The 20,766-nt window shown below is 44.5% G+C and overlaps 1 protein-coding gene and 1 long non-coding RNA gene across 9 annotated transcripts in view; one reads left to right on the top strand and one right to left on the bottom strand.

The window, feature by feature from the left end:
* Positions 1-3,160, top strand: part of LOC310707711 — a 308,528-nt gene extending 305,368 nt beyond the window's left edge. Inside the window, exon 2 of the long non-coding RNA XR_014526681.1 lies at positions 2,431-3,160. This is a non-coding gene — a long non-coding RNA (uncharacterized lncRNA). The remainder of the gene's footprint in view (positions 1-2,430) is intronic.
* ABLIM1 (actin binding LIM protein 1) overlaps positions 1-20,766 on the bottom strand; it is a 221,001-nt gene that overhangs the window by 181,006 nt on the left and 19,229 nt on the right. The gene's annotated exons all lie outside the window — the stretch shown is intronic.

Raw genomic sequence — 20,766 nt, 5'->3', positions numbered from 1 at the left:
TCTGACTTCGATGCCCCTAATGAGCTAAATGGAACACATGATTTGGCCTGTGGCAAGCAAAATCCTACACGAAATAAATTTTAGGTTTCTGAAGGGGGTGTTTCTTTCTCTATTTGATACATTTGAATCTGCCCCTCTTTCAGGGAGAAGCTGTCTAGCAACAGCTTAGAATTAGAGCAAAATATTCAGCAAAACAACTTCCCCAGTTTCACCATCCATGAATTTTGGATCCAGTATTAATATTTTTTTCCCCAGTATTGTTGAAGGAAGCAATCCTACTCCTCCCAGTCTTCCTAATCTTAGGCCATTGCTTTCTCTATCCATCAAGATGAGCCACCAATTGAGTTCCATTCAACATTTTGAAACAGACATTCTCAGAAATGTGCTAGATTTTTTTTCTCATTTAATATTTAATATTTTCATTTAATATTTGAGAAATTACCCCCATTTTGCCACCCATAAGTGAATTTTGGCAGCCCATTTTTGCTCAGCCCTCTCAGGAATTTGTAATCTATACTTGCGGAATGAAAATGGATTTCCTCAATATTGTTGAAATTTCAATGTGGAAGTGTCATTGTCCAGTGATAAGAGTCAGCCCTAGTTAAGGGATGTGAAAGGCATTCCAATAGCTGCTTTCAATATGAATCTCCAATTGTATTTGGCAAATGTATCATCAGATGCAGAAAATATTGCTTGCATTTAAACGTAGTTGGAAGATCTCAGTTTGTACTATATGAAAGATTCAGGTTTCCATGGATACTGCATACTAAATAGTGTTATCAAAAATATTTTTGGGTTTCCATCGTATTTCAGTGCCTGTAGCAACTGCTAACAGCTTTATATAGCATTTTTCTAGTAGCAGACAGATTTGGCATACTTGCTGTATAAAAATTGCCAAGCAGCCTCCACTACATTGTAGATTGAGCTAGTTTGTGTATTTGGGGGAGGAAATGGTTTCTTCCTTAGATTAACCAAACAATTGTGTATAGTGTGAAGAAAAATGCTTCAGTACCAAATACCGGTACTCCCAGTTTACTACTGTTGCTCCCTAAGATCCTTTGCAGGAAAATGTGTAAGATGAGTCTTTGTGGTAAGGTTCAATACAAAAAAAACAAAAACAAAACACCAACCATTATGGAGCATCTTTTATCAGAGGGGTAGCTAACCCCTTCTAGGATAAGAGCCACACTGACCCATAGGCAACCTTCCAGGTGGCACATGGAAAAGTGGGTGTAGCCATAGCAGAAAATTAATACCTATTTCAGTGCATGCTGAATACACAGAGTAGAATACAGAGACTATTTTACATTGTTTCTGAAATGCAGAGTATAAAATACAGAGAACGCAAAAATGGCAGGATAATTTTACCAACCACCAGAGGTAGAGAGGTGCTGAGAGATTTGGAATAAATAGTCTATCCCTGCAGACCTTGGAGTGATCCAACAAGGCAGCTCCTATAAGCCTCCATGTACAGAGCTAGACTGTCTTTGAGTATCAGTTGCCAGGGTTAGGAAACAGGGGAGAGGACCCATTCCAAGCTGTGGTGGACTTTAGTCTGACACTTGTGGGCAATTCCTTTGTCCAAGCATAAAATATCCAGACAAAAACTTCCTCCCCAAGCTAAATCAAAATCCCAACCATATGACTCTGCCTGCATAAACCCCTCAGACCCCTATAGTACCCCCCACTCTTTTCTCCAGACTGCTTGCTTATGGACTAATAAGCACAACCTTCTTAGCTGCCTTTACCAACCAGGATTACCGTATTTTTCGCTCTATAACACGCACCTGACCATAACACGCACGTAGTTTTTAGAGGAGGAAAACAAGAAAAAAATATTCTAAACAAAACAGTGGATGTATGATTTTTGTGGTTCATGCTGTGGCCACAGACATGTGATCTGACGGTGAGTTTGGGGTAGCCCAATGCAAAAATCCTGAGGATCCATGTGGGTCCATGCTTTGTAACCACGTTTTTGCGCCATTGCGGCCCCATGAAACAGTGGGTGCGTGGGTGTTTTTTGTGCAGGCTGTAGCCATGGACATGCTATGTGATCTGATGGTGAATTTGGGGTGACCCAGTGCAAAAATCCTGAGGATCCATGTGGATCCGTGCTTTGTAACCACGTTTTAAGTGGGGAGGGAAGGAAAAGCACTCAAGGGACAACGAGCATGCGTGGGGTGTGTGAAGAAGGATGCTGCTAATAATGCAGGAGAGGCTCCTCTCCGGCTTTGCTCCTTTAGAACAAGCAGGCTCTGCGTCTCTCCCTCCTCCCCAGCAAGGAAACCACGATAGTAACCACTCTGAGACAAATCAAGAAAAAGTGCGACCAACACTCTCCCCCAACAAGCACAGTGAGGTCAAAACACACACACAGAGAGAGAGAGAGAGAGAGAGAGAACTGCCCCTAAAGTTGCAGGGCGCTGGAAGTCGCAGGGGCGCTGGGGGAGTGAATGGGAAGCAAGAGAAGGAGAACGATCCCTCACACACAGAGAGACACACAGAGTGTCAATTCTAAAGTCGCAGGGGCGCTGGGAGAGTGAATGGGAAGCAAGAGGAAAAGAAGCCCTCACACACACAGAGACACACAGTGTGGATTCTAAAGTCGCAGGGAGAGTGAATGGGAAGCAAATCACACACACAGAGACACACAGAGTGTGGATTCTAAAGTCGCAGGGAGAGTGAATGGGAAGCAAATCACACACAGAGACACACAGAGTGTGGATTCTAACTTCGCAGGGAGAGTAAATGGGAAGCAAGAGGAGAAGGAGCCCTCACACACAGAGAGAGACACAGAGTGTCAATTCTAAAGTCGCAGGGAGAGTGAAGGGGAAGCAAGAGGAGAAGGAGCCCTCACACACACACAGACACACAGAGTGTGGATTCTAAAGTCGCAGGGAGAGTGAAGGGGAAGCAAGAGGAGAAGGAGTCCTCACACACACACAGACAGAGTGTGGATTCTAAAGTCGCAGGGAGAGTGAAGGGGAAGCAAGAGGAGAAGGAGTCCTCACACACACACACAGACAGAGTGTGGATTCTAACGTCGCAGGGAGAGTGAACGGGAAGCAAGAGGAGAAGGAGCCCTCACACACAGAGAGAGACACAGAGTGTCAATTCTAAAGTCGCAGGGAGAGTGAAGGGGAAGCAAGAGGAGAAGGAGCCCTCACACACAGAGAGAGACACAGAGTGTCAATTCTAAAGTCGCAGGGGCGCAGGGAGAGTGAAGGGGAAGCAGGAGGAGGAGAACGATAGCTCAAGCACACACACACACACACAGCCCCTACAGTGGCTAATCCAAAATCGGACAGCAAAAAACTGCAGGCAGGGACAGAGAGCAGGGGTTGTTTTAAAGCAGCCAACTCCCGCTCTGCTTCTCTCCCTCCTTCCCGGCTCCGCTAGCTGACAGGAGCCGCTTACACCCGCTTTGCTGTTTCAAAGCGAGCCACGGACTGCTCACGACTGCAGCAGATTCCCCCGCCATCTGTAGGCATTCGCTCCATAACACGCACAGACATTTCCCCTTACTTTCTAGGAGGAAAAATCTGCGTGTTATGGAGCGAAATTTACGGTAGGTATGGCTGTTTAAATCCCACCTTCTTTCCTCCTGCTTGGTTGCTCACATCAGCCTCTCCATCTGTTAGTTATAAACCACTGAGATTCTGAAAAGCCTGTCCAGTCCTGGGTTTCTGTCATTCTCAGCCTTTGCCCAATGAGAGAAGCCACAGCTCATCCAGTGCCCCCATGTCTCTCTCTAGTAGGACAGCAAGGGCCTGATCAAGCATTTACCAGTCTTTGCTTGGGTTCCCAATTCCACCTCACTACGCTCAAGTACTGTGAAATCTGTTCTTCCAAGAATGGAAGAAGGGTACTTTGGGTTCGTCAAGTGGTGGAGCCCCCATAGTCAAAACTTTCTAGATAATTGTGCTGTGTAGTTTTGCCACCAAATAGTCAGGAGGCCCCCATGGGAAATGAAATAAATATTGTCAAGCTAACCACTTTTAAGCTAGAAACAACATTTCAGTACACCATGCATCAGAGTCCATTTAGAAATCAACAGACATGGCAACGTAACTGGTTCAAGATACGTGGAAGCAATCCAAAAGGAAACCCCCATCTCTTCAGTTACAGAATTGGGCCTTTAAGCAGACAACAGTCAATAGATGAGCACAGTTGGTGGCTGATCACACCACAATAGTCCAGAAGAACCCATAGTGAAAGCTAGATCAGGAGGAATGATGGGACCCATTACAGGACTATCTTAGTACCGCAATAATGGCGATGGCATGAAAGAAGGCTTCAGTGTTCCAGGCCACCAGACCTTTTCCTGTATTTATCCAAAACCTATCAGTTCACATAATTTTTCCTTATTTTGTACACTCAGAAATCCTTGATCTTAATCAGATTCCAATGAGTAATAGTAGCACCCTTTGCTGTTTTACACGAGCTTGCTATTTATGACAATTCTCAGTGATTTACTCCCTAATTGTGCTAATGCTCAGTATATTTTATGTCAACCTAACCCCTAACTATAGGACACAGTAAAAATTCAGGTAAAAAAGAAAAAGTCCTGAAGATTATGAAGGATTCTTGTTCCCTCTCTTTTTAAAAAATCAAAGTTTGCTGCCCATTACTCCTCTTCTTTAAAAACTCACATGCTAAATGGAATATGCCTATTTGCATTTTTTGGAGGTCAGCACTTACAAGCTACAGTTGTTTATTGTTTGCTACAGGAAGAACAAGGGACTCTGGCTGGCCACATAAATCATGCCACCAAACATTAACAATAGCAATCAATAGTTAACCAGGCAAGAGAACATTCTGTCAGCTCTCTGGAATGGAAGGGTATTGTAGAAAGAACTACAGAGTGTGCCAACAATAGGAATTTTGCTATCAGGATGCTGACTCCTTGTACTGTGAAGTTCTATACATGATTGTTCAGCCATTATTTATCCCACTAATACCAATGTTATTCATCATAGTTTCAAAATATTCAGCTACTCCCTATTTAACCCACAGTGCTCAGCCCTATTTGGCAATACTTAATGCATAAAATATGCACAAAGTTGCTGCATATTCTACTGTTCCATTCCACCTCTGCATTCTCAGAGCTAACTCTCACTGTTCCTTTTGTGTCTGGGTAAGAAGTAAAGGGAGGGACGCGGGTGGCACTGTGGGTAAAACCTCAGCGCCTAGCACTTGCCGATCGCATGGTCGGCGGTTTGAATCCCCGCGGCGGGGTGAGCTCCCGTCGTTCGGTCCCAGCTCCTGCCCACCTAGCAGTTCGAAAGCACCCTTAAGTGCAAGTAGATAAATAGGTACCGCTTTATAGCGGGAAGGTAAACGGCGTTTCCGTGTGCTGCGCTGGTGCTGGCTCGCCAGAGCAGCTTCGTCACGCTGGCCACGTGACCCGGAAGTGTCTGCGGACAGCGCTGGCTCCCGGCCTCTAGAGTGAGATGAGAGCACAATCCTAGAGTCTGGCAAGACTGGCCTGTACGGGCAGGGGTACCTTTACCTTTACCTTTTTAAGAAGTAAAGGAGCTCGTCTTCACATTTTCTTTAATTCAGAGCATGTTACACCAGCTACACAAGAATGTACATTCCATGGGCGACCGAAAGGAAGTCTCTTTATTTAAAATGAAACATATTAAAATGCATAGCCTAGTTTCTCTATATAAATAATTCCTTTCCATATTAAATCAGCAGCCTAATTTCACAGGGCATCTGTAATTTATGACCTGGGGAGAAGATCACAGCCGCTTCTCCCTGGACATTTTGCTGCTGCAATGTACTGAGATAAGCAATGGCTTGGGTTAGCTTATTGTCCAAACACAGGCTCATAGTAGTGTTATCTCCAGACTAACCACAAGATATAACCAAGGTTTGTTTAGGTTTAGTTCAGCATGGTACCACACCAAAATGACTGGAAGAACTAAAGTGGCAGTGAGCTCCTTTTTGGGAGCCCATAGTCACACTAAGCCAAGTTCCAGCTTAGCACAGGACTGGGGAACATTTGGCCCTCCAGATGCTAAATTGCAACTGCCATCATCCTGGACATTAGCAATACTTGCTGGGCCTGATGGGAGTTGATGTTCAACAACATCTGGAAGGCCAAACATCCCCCTCCAGCTTAGTGTGACCTAGGAACCAGAGCAGTATAATCTAACTTCCAGTCTTGTTTTATGCTTTCATTCTACCACTTTCAATCACTATGCTGTGAAAATGAGCTTTATTTGTAGTTTTGCCACCAGCTATCAGTTTGAAAAAGCTTTCCTCTGTAATACTTTTGATTTTAACATTCAGAAGATGATGTGGCAAAACCCTGTAGCTCTTGAATTATACATCCGTTTTTAACTAACTTTTCTACTAAAAAGTACAGTTACAATCTAGCTAAAGTGTTTCCAATCTGAAGCATTATTTCAGCTCTGAACAGAATTAGAAAAAAACATTCAGAACTGGGAGTTTAAAAACAGATTTACTTTATATGACAGTCATGGCACAGTATTTAGCAGGTCTATGTTAAATGGGAAATAATAAGGCTTGGTGTTTCCTTGCTCAGTTTTTCAGCACGAGCCACATTGCCACCTTCTGGAACCAGAAGGCAGACCCACTGCCACATTTTAAATTTAACAGATTCTGAGGCTAATGAAGGCCCATCCCCTTTGCACATATCTCCCCCCTCCCCCCATATACACCTTGTCCCGTCACAGGGAAACCATTCCCAGAATTCCAAGGAAAGAGAGACTGGCTGTTAAACCACTCTAAAAACTGCAGCTCTGTAAGGGATTGAATAAGGATTTCCTAATAACTCTCAGCACCCTTAGCAGCCAGCACTCAAGGGGATGGGGAACCACAACTGTTTAAAATGGTACAATATAGCTTTAATGTATAGTGCAGGTTACGGGGGGGGGGGTGCTCAGGAGCATCCTCATGATAGGGAACCCTACCACCACAAGGCTCCCAATTACAGGGAGGTTGCTAAGTGAATTCAACCACATGCTCTTAGAATCCACATTCAGGAGTTGTTCAGTGAAGCCCAAACCCCAGGTCTCCTGCCCCTCCCATCTTTTTATTTTTATTTTACTTTGCTTATACGGGGGCTACTATCTTAATTTCCCAGAGACATTTAGACATATAAATTAGGATTTACACATTTGTGTTAAGGGCCTGTGTGTCACGGGTGCTTCCCAGCCAATGAATGCAGACAGAAGAAAGTTAACTCTTTACTGTCAAAGATAACACAGTCGCTTCTACAGGTCTGGAGACCTAAGCACAGCAATGTAGCGCCTAGGCAGTTATACCCAGGTCCTCAGTCTATGGAGCAGCAACTAGAGACCACTCCCCCTCCACTAGTTTATGTACCTTCTTCCGGCATGCTGTGAACACTGTAGCCTGCGTGGAAGCTGCTCCTGCTCTTCCTGCTTCAATCCTCTCCTGGTTCTGGGAGACAGTTGTGCACAAGAGGGTGGGAAAGCCTCCAGCCCTTCACTTGCCTGGCCTGCCACTTCTCTCAGCTATTCCTCCAGCTTCTCTGCCTCTGCTTACCTCCAGGCTCCAGCAGTACAGGTCCCCATGGACCACACTAACCCCCTCTCCTGAGTCAGACTCCAGCCCCTCTTCCCCTGGTGCATACTTATCAGCATCCTGGCAGACCCTGTCACTGTGCTCTGGGTGCTTTAAGTACCAAGCACTGCCTCTTCTTCAGACCTTCCCATTCAACATGTGACACTTAGGTGTGGAGCAGCCAAGAACAGGAACACTGAAGGTCAATACAGGCATGAATATACACTCCCACAAGTTGTTTCAAAACAGAATAAAATAACTGAATAGGGTTATAGTCCAACACTTCCTAATAATAGGGGGTGGGGAGCAGGGAGGTGGAAGCTGGTCATTTAAACCTCTATCCCTTGAAACATAGGACACTGTTCATAAGGTCACTAGCTAGGGGGGGGGGCATTCCCAACCAGAGATGGGTCAGTGCCCTTCCATCTCTCTGGTGTCCTCAGGAGAAACAATGACAACTGACATATGCCCATATCATAGAGGGTAAATGCACAGAGGCAGAAACACATTTCAAAGTGGAAACTTAGGGGGGAAATAACAGCATGTGATACCAAGATTGATTTGGGCCAAATTAAGCTCCAAGTGACAACTGTTAGTCTCTAGAGTCTGTTAGTCTCTAAGATGGCTATTTAGAAAATACTTAAAGGGGAGAAGCATTTAAAAGGAAACTTGCATTTACCTTTTCCAGCTAAATCAACTTCGGGATCTTTCAAACCATTGGTACCTCCATATGCATCAACATTTTGAACAGTTCTTAATGAGAATAATCTTTATGAGGTACAGTATGTAAATAGGAATGCCCTAGCCTGAAACCAAAAGTGTCTCCCCTCCCAGAGAGGAGCCAGTGGTCCTGTAAAAAGTAACCCTAACTGGAAACATCTAGACACTGCTCATCCCCATGGTCACCACAACTAAAAAATTGACCACTGCATCAAGGAAGACAGACAACTAATCCAACATTCTGTGATCAGTGTTCCCTTCTCCCAGATCTGCAAAAAAACAGACAACAGTCTGCACAGAACAAAGTAATTATTTTTCTCCTTTCAAATTTTCAAACAGGAACCATGCTAGGCCAGAGTGCACTTTATTCTTCTAGTAACTAGTAACTTAGTGACTACCCATGAAGATGTTGGCATTGCTTACAGAACTTAGTATGGTCCTGTATGTTTATTAAGGTCAAAATAATGTTTTTCCCACAGTGCCGTGAGGAAATGGATAAAGGCAAATATTTTTTGCCTTCTTGCAGGATAAGAGTCTTTTGAACACAGAAGTTTCCAGTTTTTCTCCAGCTAATGAGGGCAAAAGCAGCTGCTTTTTCCTTTGATTCAGGCCGGATGATTAATTACACTGAAGTGGAAGCAGAGCAGCAGCTGTGTCTGCCAAGAGACTTGATAATTAACACAGAGAGATCCACGTGTGAATCTGCATCAGCATTAGCGGTCAAATCCCTTGTGGTTTTTAACTGGCTGGATGAACAAATCCACAAATGCTTCTTCCCTGATGTCAAGGAACCTTCATCTCCAGCCACTGTATTCCCACTTGAAACATGGTCCATGGGGCATTATATTAACAACTAGGTCAGTTGCCAAGCTGTAAAAACAGGATAATTTTTGTGGTTGGGTTTGATTCTTGTATAGTAAGTACTGGGCAACTGTCCATCCAAACCCCACTGAAATTATTGGAAGTCACCATCCCTTTTCCAGAGGAAAGCAGGGAATCTAGAATAGGTTCCACTGCTTTCAGTAGGAAATGCACAGATGATGTTCCCAGGGGACTACATCTGTATTTCTGCAGCTTCAGCCCTTAAAACAGCTTTCACTGACACCAGCATCTGAGTACTGTATACATATCCATTATCACCAGAAGCATGTGTGGAAAAGGCAATTATATGACAATGTTCAAGTGATCACTCCTGATTTTCCAGACATATTTCTTTTATCAGCCACATCCAGCTGGACACTTGCCCAGCTGTTTCCACTTGTCACTAATCAAACCCAACAGCAGTTGAGTTGGACAGATTTTCTTTTGGCATCACAAAGTATTATTTGCCTTTCTTGAAAGGAAAGCTTTTCCGTCTCTTCAGAATGCCAGGTGGGTAGCTATGCTCACCTATTGCAAGATTCTTCTTTGCTATTGCTGCAACTAATAAATAATAATAAAATAAAATAAAATAAAATAATAATATAACATAGGTTTTCATAGACTAGACTCCAGTTCGTCAGGTGCATGAAGCTTTAAGTTCTTAGGTATATGCACATAGTTAGGTGGAAAAAGAGAAGAGAGGGAGGGAGAGAGAGAGAGAGAGAGAGAGAGAGAGAGAGAGCGCTAGCTAGCTGGCTGGTATATACACATTGTTAGGTGAGGTCAAAGGGAAGTACATTATTTAATTTCTATACTGCCCTTCATCAGAGGAATACAGGACATTTTACAAAAGAAAACTACTTCACGGGCAATATTCAACTAACACATCCCATCGGCACAGGGATTTCCGCTTGCTCAATGGAATTTTCTCCCCTCTCCTCCCTCCTGTGCAGACCCCACATCCTCCAGAGTGAAATTGCTCCAGAGAGTTGTGGTAACCCCTAGAACAGATTTAAGGAGTGTGCAGGTGTGGAGGGTGCTCTGGTGTGTAAACAGAAATCCGTGCACTGATGGAACATGCACTTTGTGCTACATGGGATACAATCCAATGTTTAATAATGTAGGTAAAATCACTACAGTGACCATTCACAAACCAGCTGATGACAACACAAACACCCAGGCATTGGTAAGCTATTGCTATGATTGGGGGGCAAACCCCCATAATCGCTACATTCAGTCAAGAACTTGAGCAAACTCATAAATTAATGAATTTAGCAAGGGTTAGAAATAACACCAACTAGCTTCATCATGAGGCCAACCTGGTGATGACTCTATGTGGTGGCAAGGGGGGGGGCAGTCGCTGAAGACACAAAAGGCTAATAATGGTTTGTTTGATAATGGGAGCCATCAGCCGGGCACAGGACGATAGCAACATGGAGGCAGAGGTTGCCAGAGTAACGGGGGTGTGGGGGTGTGATGTCACCACAGAAAAAAATATGTCCATTTATAATGAGGTTTTGGGGCAAGAGTTTTTGGGAAGGAGAAAGGAGGCACCAGAATTCAATGCATGCTGGCTGAGAGGCTGCACTCAGAGACTGGGGGGGGGACATGACTGGCTGCTGCTTTAGACCCAAGCTTGCTGAAGCTATGGGAAGAGCAAAGAGAGAAACACTCAGGGTGTAAATGTTCTGCACTCCCTCCATCAAAACTCAGCTTGTAAATATGTGTAAAATAAACCACATTTCATAAAGACACAACAGTCTCTGCTGTGTCTTATTCCCACAGAACATAAACCATGGTTAAGTGCCAAACAAGATCTCTGGAATTTTGCTACCACTCAGCAGAGACTGGGGTGGCCTGTAACACTATTTACCATGTTGCGATTCTATCACAGCCATGACTTCTGGAAGTACTGCACTGGTGCCTCTCGTCTACATCTAAGAACAAACTGTGGCATGGAGTGGGCCCTTGTACAACCTGGAAATGAGTGGAAGGTCCCCTTCCACTTTGAGCTCACTTGCCATAGGAAATATTGGGACTAGCTTAAAATGTCTTCAAACCAATGATAGAAATACTGTATTTATGTGGATCTAATGTGCACCTCAATTTTCAAAGCCTTGAAACCAAAAAAGTATTTGCTGGCGACATCAAATCTAATGCACACTCTAATTTCCACAAAGTAATTTGTCCAAAAAATGGTATGCGTTACATTCGAATAAATACAGTAAAAGAGATGGGGTGGAGGTTCCCAATATAGATGGTGGAGGTGTCTGGTTCTGTCCTATTTCATCAAAAGACACTATTATGTTTTAACTACAAATAATGCTGATCATTCTCTTGACAGCTACAGCTTATGATGAGTCTGTAAAAGAAGAAACGTGCTGCTGAATTTGCTGTCAAATCTCCCAATAATGTTCTTATCCGGCTCTGAAAAATTTAGCTTGTTTTGATCCTCATACAAGGGAGAAAAACAAAAACGCTACACTCTCAACTATACTTTTGGGCTGCATTACCTAATCATTTTCAGATTACAGTTGAAAAGCTTAATGGTCAAAGAAGGACCATTACAGTCACCCAGCTTGACCTCTTACTATGAAGCTTTATGAATTAAACGCTCTTGGAATTCAGGGTTTTTTTAATCTACATGGAACATAATTCATATTGCCGCATAGCATCTGTTAACCATATACCATCTGTTAACAACTGAGCCCTCCTGATCTAAAAAAAAAACAAAATAAATGTATTTGCTGTCAACTGGTAGCTCTGCTCATCAGGCTGCTATGGAACACTTATCAAGGGCATTAAAAAGCTTAATTGTCCAATTAAAGCTTAATCAATATATCTCATTATATTAGATGTTATTAAAGCATTATATGCCCCTCTCTAGAACACAGATCTTCAAGTAGAGACAGCCAACACAGGGGAGAGCAGGGTTCATGAGTGAACTAGCTAGTGAAGGCTCCTGTAGTATATGGAACATTGGGGCTTGTTAAGAGCCTAAAGCCAAAGGGCTGGGGGTTAGATGCTAACCCAGCCCCCAGCTCAGTTTGCTGTGGTAACAAGAGAAAATTGAGTCTTTGTGATGGTGTAAGAAGTGCTAAGCTAGGAGCAGAGCATACAAAAACTTGTGGAGACAGATAGGACTCGTCCATCATGGCAGATACCAAAAGGAAGGGCTAGAAAAATCTTTGTACCTCTCTAGCAGGGGGAGCTAAATATTGACCAGTAATTGCCCACCTTTTACAGACTGTAGCTACATTTACAAATTGCAGACACCACACACACCCTCCAACCAAGAACACACAACCTATTTTATTGACTTCAACTGAATGCTTCTTCCAAATCCAAAGGGCAGGAGGGGGGATTGTGGCAGTGAGGAAGGTCTCTGCAGAAACATTTAGTGACCATGCATGCCATGTTGGTGACTCCTGTCGCAGGGCAAGCAGGCATTCTCCTCCCTAGGAATGGTGATAAAGCTCAGGGCAGTCAAGAACTGCATGTCTAATTTTAACATTTTGGAGGTTTTAAATTTTTTAGCATTTTGGAGGTTTTAAAAAACCTGTATTTTTTGTTATTAATAAGCACATGGAGATTTATGTCTATCTGGGATGTGTGTGTATGTGGACTCTATTTTGATATAATTTTAGTCATTCTTTACTAGTTGCTTGTTAAATAAAGAACTCCTTACAAATAACAATTAGAAACTACGCTTATACTTTTATTAAAATTTTAATTATTTGCAATGCCAAGATATTTGTCATACCTACAATATATAGTCTAATTTTAGTTAGAGCAAATTATAACCTTTCTGCAATGCATTAACAATTGTGAGTTACGATGCCCCCACACCCTTAGATTGTTAATGCTACACTATCCCTGATGCTGGGTTATTAGTTTCAGCTGACTGCTTGGTGAATTAGTCCATTTCAAAATACCCCTTTGGCTCCACTACTAATATTTGCTAAAAATACTTCCAGAGCTCCTAAATAGCAAGACTGATGCAGTGCATAAAGCCCTCCAGGACACAGTCTTTTTGCGGATGACTATGGAGAAAAGATAATTAAAAAACAAAGTTCTAACCCATGGTTTGTTTTCATCTGCTTTGTCTATCAGATAGAAAGGGTCAAGGAGAGACAGAGAAAAGAAATTTCTGCTTCAGTAGGCAGGGGTACTCCAGAGAATGCTCTTTCAACTTTGTCATGAACATGCTGCTTTTGCACAACAAATCAACAGTATTTCTCATTCATGGTGAAATGCTGACATGTTATCAAAAATCCAACATGGGGAAACACTACAGATTAGGAAAACTCACATCACTCTAACATCAAGTGAAATATATTTATATTAGGAGAGCTGTTGCATGCATTCCATCCCTGCAACTATACAGTCATAGCTCGTGTTACGTTTGCTTCACGTTGCAGCTTTTCAGGTTACGAAAGCGGCAAACCCGGCAGTGTTTACTTCCAGGTTCACCGCGTGCACACACACACACACACAGAAGCGATCTGTGCGCTTCACGCATGCGCAGAAGCGCTCTATCATGCGTCACACATGCACAGTAGCAGTGCTCTACTTACGGACTAAACAGATCGCGTTTGTAAGTAGAGGTACCACTGTATATGAGAGTGACGGATTGCATATCCAATGACTCTACTGCCATAATGTTCAAATAATTGTTGCATTAATTATTGTATGGTCTTTTAACTTATTATTGTTCCATGGAGAAAAGATGGCTGGCAGCTGAATCTATTTCATAACCAATGATGAAATGGTCAAGGGGCTGCCAACACTGCTACCCACATACATCCCTGCATCTGCTACGCAAGCACTTCACTCTTCCCAAGGATAGGGCTGCGATGATAACAAGAATCTTAAGAAACCTGGATAACAAGGTGCCAAGTATTTTTGCATCCCTATTTACAAAACTTAAAATGTTATTCCACACCAACGAGAGTTGGAGTTGGACGAAATAAAGGCTTTACATTACCTACTTTCGCTCTTCTTCTTTTTGTAATACAAACTCTAAAAAAACCTGGACACTTTTAGAACAAATGTGGCAGGAATATTTTCACACTATAAGAATACATCATATAAATAGCTAACAAAACCATATGCACTGCAGCTGTCTTGATAAAAATGTGCAATTGAGCAAAGAAAGCATTTTACTGCCAAATACACAAATGATCATCTCAAAGTAAAAAATTTAATATAGGAGGGATTATCCCTGATATAGATGCAGGTTCTTTAGCAAGCTACCCTCAAAGACCAATTGCCACACAATTTACACAGCTGGGTAGTCCTGCGGGTGGCCTCAAACTCATTAGGAAGATACATCACTGGTTTGATCAGAATGGCTTTGTCCAAAAGAAGAAAGAGTGTCATAGTAATAGTATGGAAAGCAGACAAGACTATAATGGTCAATTTTCATGATAATTTATTAGCATGGAGAAATACTGGAGGGGTGAAGGTCAGGATGACCAATGGAGAGCCAGGCTAAGGACCTCTAAAGCCATTTAAGAACCTCTGACACCATTTTATAGAGCCATCTAAAAGCTAAAAGCACAAAGCCATTTTAGAAAGTTAAAGACTATTTCTCTTTTCTCCTGTTTACCACTTTGCACCTTTTGTAGAGGCAGCAAGCATGTAAGCTTGTGGGTGCAGCTAGCTTGCCCCTGCAGGAAGTTTGCCAGTTGAGGTTAAGCCATTTCTGAGAAACGACCCCTGACAAAGGCAAGTAGCAGGATGTTTGCTGACCGCCAGGGTCCAGATAGAACTCTTAGGTGTGAAGTTGCTAAACCACACGACTCACTTCGGCACATTTCTAGGAAGCATGTGGTCAGGGGTATTTCCTGGAACAAAATAAATAGGTTAAGTAGATTATAAGCCAGTAGCGCCACCTAGTGGAATAGGCAACTTGGAACCGAAAAGGACACACCAATTTATTCATTGGTTGAGCTTTAATGAATATGCATCAATGACCATAGGAAATTGTCAATCATTGGCTAAAGGGATGCCAAGGGGCTGAACTATGCTTAGCAAGAAGGTATATGAGTTAGCTACCCCCAAGGAGGGGTGGGCATTCTTCATTTTCCTGAATGCACCCTATTTGCTTTTTGTCGGACAAAAATCCAAATAAAAAACTTTTTCTTTAAGAAACTTTGCTGCCTGATTTTTACATTCCTGGTCTGAATACCGATGTCCCTTACATTTCTGGTGCCAAAAGTGACTCGGATCAGAAGGACTTTAAGTGTCCTCAGAGACCAGGAGGCAGCTCCCTTGCCCTCTGGGCAGAGACGGCGGAGGGCCAACAGACCTCCTGGCTTCCAAGTGCACACCGAACCTTTTCTTCGGAGGGGGACAGAAGGCAACTTGACCCTCTTGCTGTATCCTGGGACAGAGGACAACGGATTTGAAGAGCCGAGGTTGGGAGGACAGGGCAGAGAACAGCCGGCTGGGGTGAGTACATGGCAACAAGCCCTGAGGGGATAGGAAATCCTCCTTTTAATTAAGGAGAAGGGAGATCCTGATCACATCTCCAGCGTGGATAGTGGCATTAAGGAGAAGGGTTGACCCCTGACAACCACCCACGTTTTGGTATTAGGAAGGAGAGAAAGGGGGGCACAGGGTGGTTAGTGTATGGTACAACGTCTGGCGAGAGAGGCATTTTGTGCATGTATGTGTGTTACCCCGGGGCATTCCCCTGGGGTCGTAGCAAAGTTGCGAAATGAATGTGTGAGTGTTTGGTGTGGGGACGCTGTACAGGGCCATACTGAAAATGGGAGGGGGGAGGCTCGAAAGGCTTGAAAGGTCCAGTAATCCCCCTTCAATGCATGTTAAACAACTTCAAGAAAGGATTCAGCAGAGACTATGCCATAGACCAGGGGGGACATCCTGACTAGATCCCCTATATAGACAACTGGCTGAAGGTGGTAGATGACAACCCCCCCTGGTTGAAGAAATGCAGGACTGAACATTGCAAAGTCACTCCCTCATGTCAGGTTTTGGAGAGGGAAGATGTCCAGAAGAAGTGCAGTGTTTATGGAGAAGAGTGTACAGAACAGTAAGCAGTTATTACTGCATTAACAGAGGAAAAAATAAATAAATACCCACTTTCGAGAAAAGACCATGAAACAGGATGCTATTATAGAATTAATGTAACAGGATCTTGAACAGACAAATGAAGGACTTAATAGATTAAACACAAGTCATTTAGAAGAGAGGTCTCAACTAATTCAAGACCTCCAGAGGCATGGAAGAGAATTTGACAACCTCAGAGAGGTTTTAGCTGAGAAAGACAAAGAAAGTTCTGCTATTATTTCAAATACAAATGTGTATTCTGAGTAGATTAATATTCTGAAATGTCAGATCAAGTGCAAAGAGGATGAAATGCAAGACAGGGAGATAGTGTTGTTTAAGGCTGAAAGGGAAGTTCAGTTACTGAAAGATCTACAAACCAAAGGTGTGAACAGTGGAGGCAGAAAGCTTTCAGAACTTTCTGAACAGTTAAGTGCAATAAAATCAGAACTGGCTGAGAAAAAAAAAATTGAAAACGCTAGTAAAACAAAAGAGAATGAAGAATTTGTTAGGCAAAACAAAGAGACTAGCCAAACAGTTAAAGATCTTCATTCTACAATCAATACTTGTGATGTTACTTACAACAACAAACTCATGGAGTGTGACTCACAAATTAAATTGCTTAAAGAACAAATAAGTAAATCAGCTAAAAATTGCAAGAAACAGAAATAGAATGTAAGGAGGAACAGACCATCTTAAATCCCAGGTCGATGAACATATCTCTGCAAAGGAGAAATTGAACAAGTTACTAAAATTAAAAGAAAAACAGAGAACAAAGTTTTGTGAATGAGCTGAAATCAGTGAAAGATTCATACAACCAGCTCACTTTACAAAATGCAAAAAAAGAAAGGGATGAAGATTTAGTTAATTTATCCAGACAACTTGCTGAACATACTGAGCATCTAGAAATTGTCAAAAGGTCACTGCAAAAAAAAAAAAAAGGCAGAGATTGTGATATCCCAAAAAGACAAGCTTAAAGTTGTGGAGCAGTAGGCTTTTGCAGAATCCTGATCCAAGGCTTCAGTATTTTAGCAAAACCTCTAAATGAGAATACCAGAGGAAGAGGAAGAGACCCCTTTGAGTGGGGACCAGCCCAACAAGAAGCCTTTGAGACTATCAAGCAATTAGATTCCACAGTGAAAGGCTGGCCACCCTGTCTGTGGCCTGTCGCTGCCACCGCCACACTAGTGGAAGAAACAGGCAAGTTCACATTTGGCCAGGAGATGCATGTGAATGTGCCCCATTCGGTTCTCACCCTTATGGAATATAAGGGGTACACAGACTGAAACAGGCTTTGCCCATCCCATTGAGAAGTCTGCAGGCGCAGTGGAAGCTTGTGAAGCAGACGTGCCTGATGTTCTAGAGAGACCAAAGGGTCCTAGCCATTTTAAGGGCCAGCGTTGATTCTTGGCTGTTGGCAATACTCCAAGGGAGGAAGCCCTGGGTAGCGTGGCAGCCACTGAAGACAGCATGTCAGGCCACAGTGGCAGCCAGACCAGAGGGGGCTGGAAGCCCAGAAGGGGCTGTGGGACGCCCAGAAAGCCCAGAGGGGGCTAGAGGATGCCCAGAAAAAGTACCAAGCCCAGAGGGGGCTGAGGCTGTTTTGGGAAGCTGTTTCTACGCTTCAATAAATCTGTGTGATGGACTGTGGGCTGAAGAGGAAGGCAGTTACAAGTTGTTCCTCAGGCAGCAGAGCACCCAGAAGTGGGGGTGCAAGCCAGGCAAGCCGTTCCAAGAGTTCTAAGAAAGCCAAAGTCTCCAAGAGTTGTTTGTGTTTTGAGGCAAAGTCCAACAGCAAAAGGCATTGCCCTGCAATTGGCAGCTGGATGCAAGGCTAATGTCCAGAAGTTGAGACGTTACTGGAAGCAGTATGGGTCCCGAAGAGATTGCCGTGATGCACTGCAAAGGCCATGGGAGAGGCCGGGACATGGTCACTAGGGGCAACCGGAAGGCAGACAACGCAGCTCGTGAAGCAGCTTTGAAACCTCCACCAGCACTCAACGCAGCCCTCATCCCACAACTCACTCCAGACGATGTGGAACCACGCTACACACCGGAGGAACAACAGTGGGCACACCAGGAAGGAGCGACACTCCAGGAGGGATGGTTCCGTCTACCAGAAAACCGTGTTTTTGTGCCCCAACATCTGGCTACCGTGATTGTGAAGAATTACCACGAGTCCACTCATCTAGGGGGTCCAGCTGCCAGAGCACACCTTGGGAGACTTTTCTACATCACTAACCTTTCTCAACTAGTTGCTGCTATATCCCAGGGGTGTGTCCTGTGCGCCAAGAACACCCCCAGACAAGGCCACCTTCCCCCACCGGGTGTACAACACGTGGGCTTTACCCCTATGGAAAGCCTGATTGTGAACTTCACTGAACTACCACCAACTAGGGGTATCAAATACCTGCTTGTGTTTGTCTGCACCCTGATAGAGGCATACCCCACTAGAACAGAGATACCTCGTGAAGTGTCCAAGAAACTGTTACATGAACTCATACCCCGATTTGGCCTCCCCAGAAGTATTGGCAGTGACAATGGCCCTGCCTTCATTGATAAAGTTGTGCAAGAAGTGTGCAAGGCGGTGCAGATAAACTGAAGGCTACACGCAGCCTACAGACCCCAGAGTTCGGGAAAACCTGAGTGTATGAATCGCACCTTGAAGACCCACTTGGCCAAGCTGACCCAGGAGACGGGACTACACTGGATAGATGTCCTGCCCATTGCCTTGTTTCAGATTCGGAGCGCTCCAACCAAGAGACTGAGACTATCACCCTTTGAACTTTTGTATGGCAGGCCACCCCTTTCGTCCGAGACATCCCCGCCAGTTTGGGGCGGGTGGGAGATCACATCACTCAGGAACAAGTGCAATTCCTGTCCCCGTGTGTGTTTGCTTCCCTTTCCAGGTACTACCTCGAGCCTACACCGTGCAGTTTCGCTGAGCCGGTCCACCAGTTCCAGCCGGGTGACAGCGTGGAAGTGCAACCCCCTCATCCCCAAGTGGCGAGGCCCGTATACCGTCCTCCTCTCCATCCCAACTGCGGTGAGAGTAGCTGACGTGATTCCCTGGGTGCATCACACGCGTCTGATCATCACCTTGTGTCTGACGCTACCGGAAACGCGTTAGGCCACGGGCAACGAGATCCTGCGACTGATCATCACAAGGACTTTCACAAGGACTTTCCCCTTTTCTCTATTATGTTCTGTATTGATTTGCTCTATGTCCTATTGTCCTGACCCCACTGAGCCATACCAACCCTATTGGCCTGCGGACCTCTGCTATGACTGGTTCGTCTTGCCAGTGGTAAGAAATGGCGTGCTCATTGGTTATTGGGAACAGGGCTTTGATGAGGTTGCCGTATTGAAACATCCCACTACCCCACTGTGGCTTCTCTTCCACACCACTGTCCAGCGCACATGGGTACTGCTCCTATGGGAAGTTGCAGAGACGGTCGAAATCTATCGAGTTCTGGACCGCTCTTGCTGTTGTGGGGGGTAACCAACTGTCACTCAGGGGGTAGAGCACTGTACCAACCCCATCTGGTAGACCAGGTCCTAATCTTAATCCAGGTGTTGCATGGGACGGAGCCTATCTTAATGCAAATATTGCAGGGGAGGGAGCCTGAACCAGGTGCGCATTGAAATTGCTGAACAAGTGCCAGTAAATCCTGCAGCCCCACCTGTGGTTGTCGTGGTGGCTCGAGCCTCCCATAATCCCAGAAGAATACCTGGCCTGGTAACTCCACATCTAATACCCTTGAATGTGGTAGGGTATTCTTGTGGCTGCATAAGGGTTACCACCCCAGGCTTCAGCCTCCATAGGCCCTGGTCAGAGACCACGTAGGTGACCGCTACCCAGTAGGACCAGCCTTTGAACTTTACAGAGTCTATTGCCATCCCTATAGTTCCCGAGGCCTAACAGTGTATCAGTCCCAGACGGCCACTTTTCCCTGTGTAGAGTGGGAACGTTTTGTGTGTAGACGCTGTTCACGCCTCAGTAGGGCCAGGAGTTAGAGGCCCACATGACCTGGCCTTCGTGGGCCCCCATCCCTTTGGCCTGTGGTATTACCCTTTTTGTGGTATTTCTGTGTTGGTGGTACAGTTCTTTGTTCTGGGGCACCAAACATTCCTCGAATCAGGATGTGGATCATACCCTGCCTCCTGATGGTTCTCACCTCTCAAATGGCCCCCGGGTGGAGGGAGAACACCTTCCTGAACATGACCACGGCTGTGGCCAAGAGCCTGAACAGGTCTGAGTGCTGGGTATGCGTGTGAGGTCAAGATTCTGAACACCACCTACGTGGTTCCCGAGCACCATATTTGAAGACTTGACAGGGTCATAGAGGGAGGCCCGTGTATCCACAGGAGTGTACATTTCCTGGCTCTCTATGATATTGTACCTATAGGTCCATCAAGCGAAAATGGAGAACCGTGCCGGTCAGCATTTTCGTGATGGAAAGGGGGGAATGGAGGGGTGAAGGTCAGGATGACCAATGGAGAGCCAGGCTAAGGACCTCTAAAGCCATTTAAGAACCTCTGACACCATTT

The sequence above is a fragment of the Podarcis liolepis genome (genome assembly GCF_965112155.1).
Source record: "Podarcis liolepis genome assembly, chromosome: 5".
In the NCBI taxonomy this organism is placed as follows: domain Eukaryota; kingdom Metazoa; phylum Chordata; class Lepidosauria; order Squamata; family Lacertidae; genus Podarcis; species Podarcis liolepis.
Note: the sequence above shows the minus strand (reverse complement) of the source record. Positions and strands in the feature narration are given on the sequence as shown.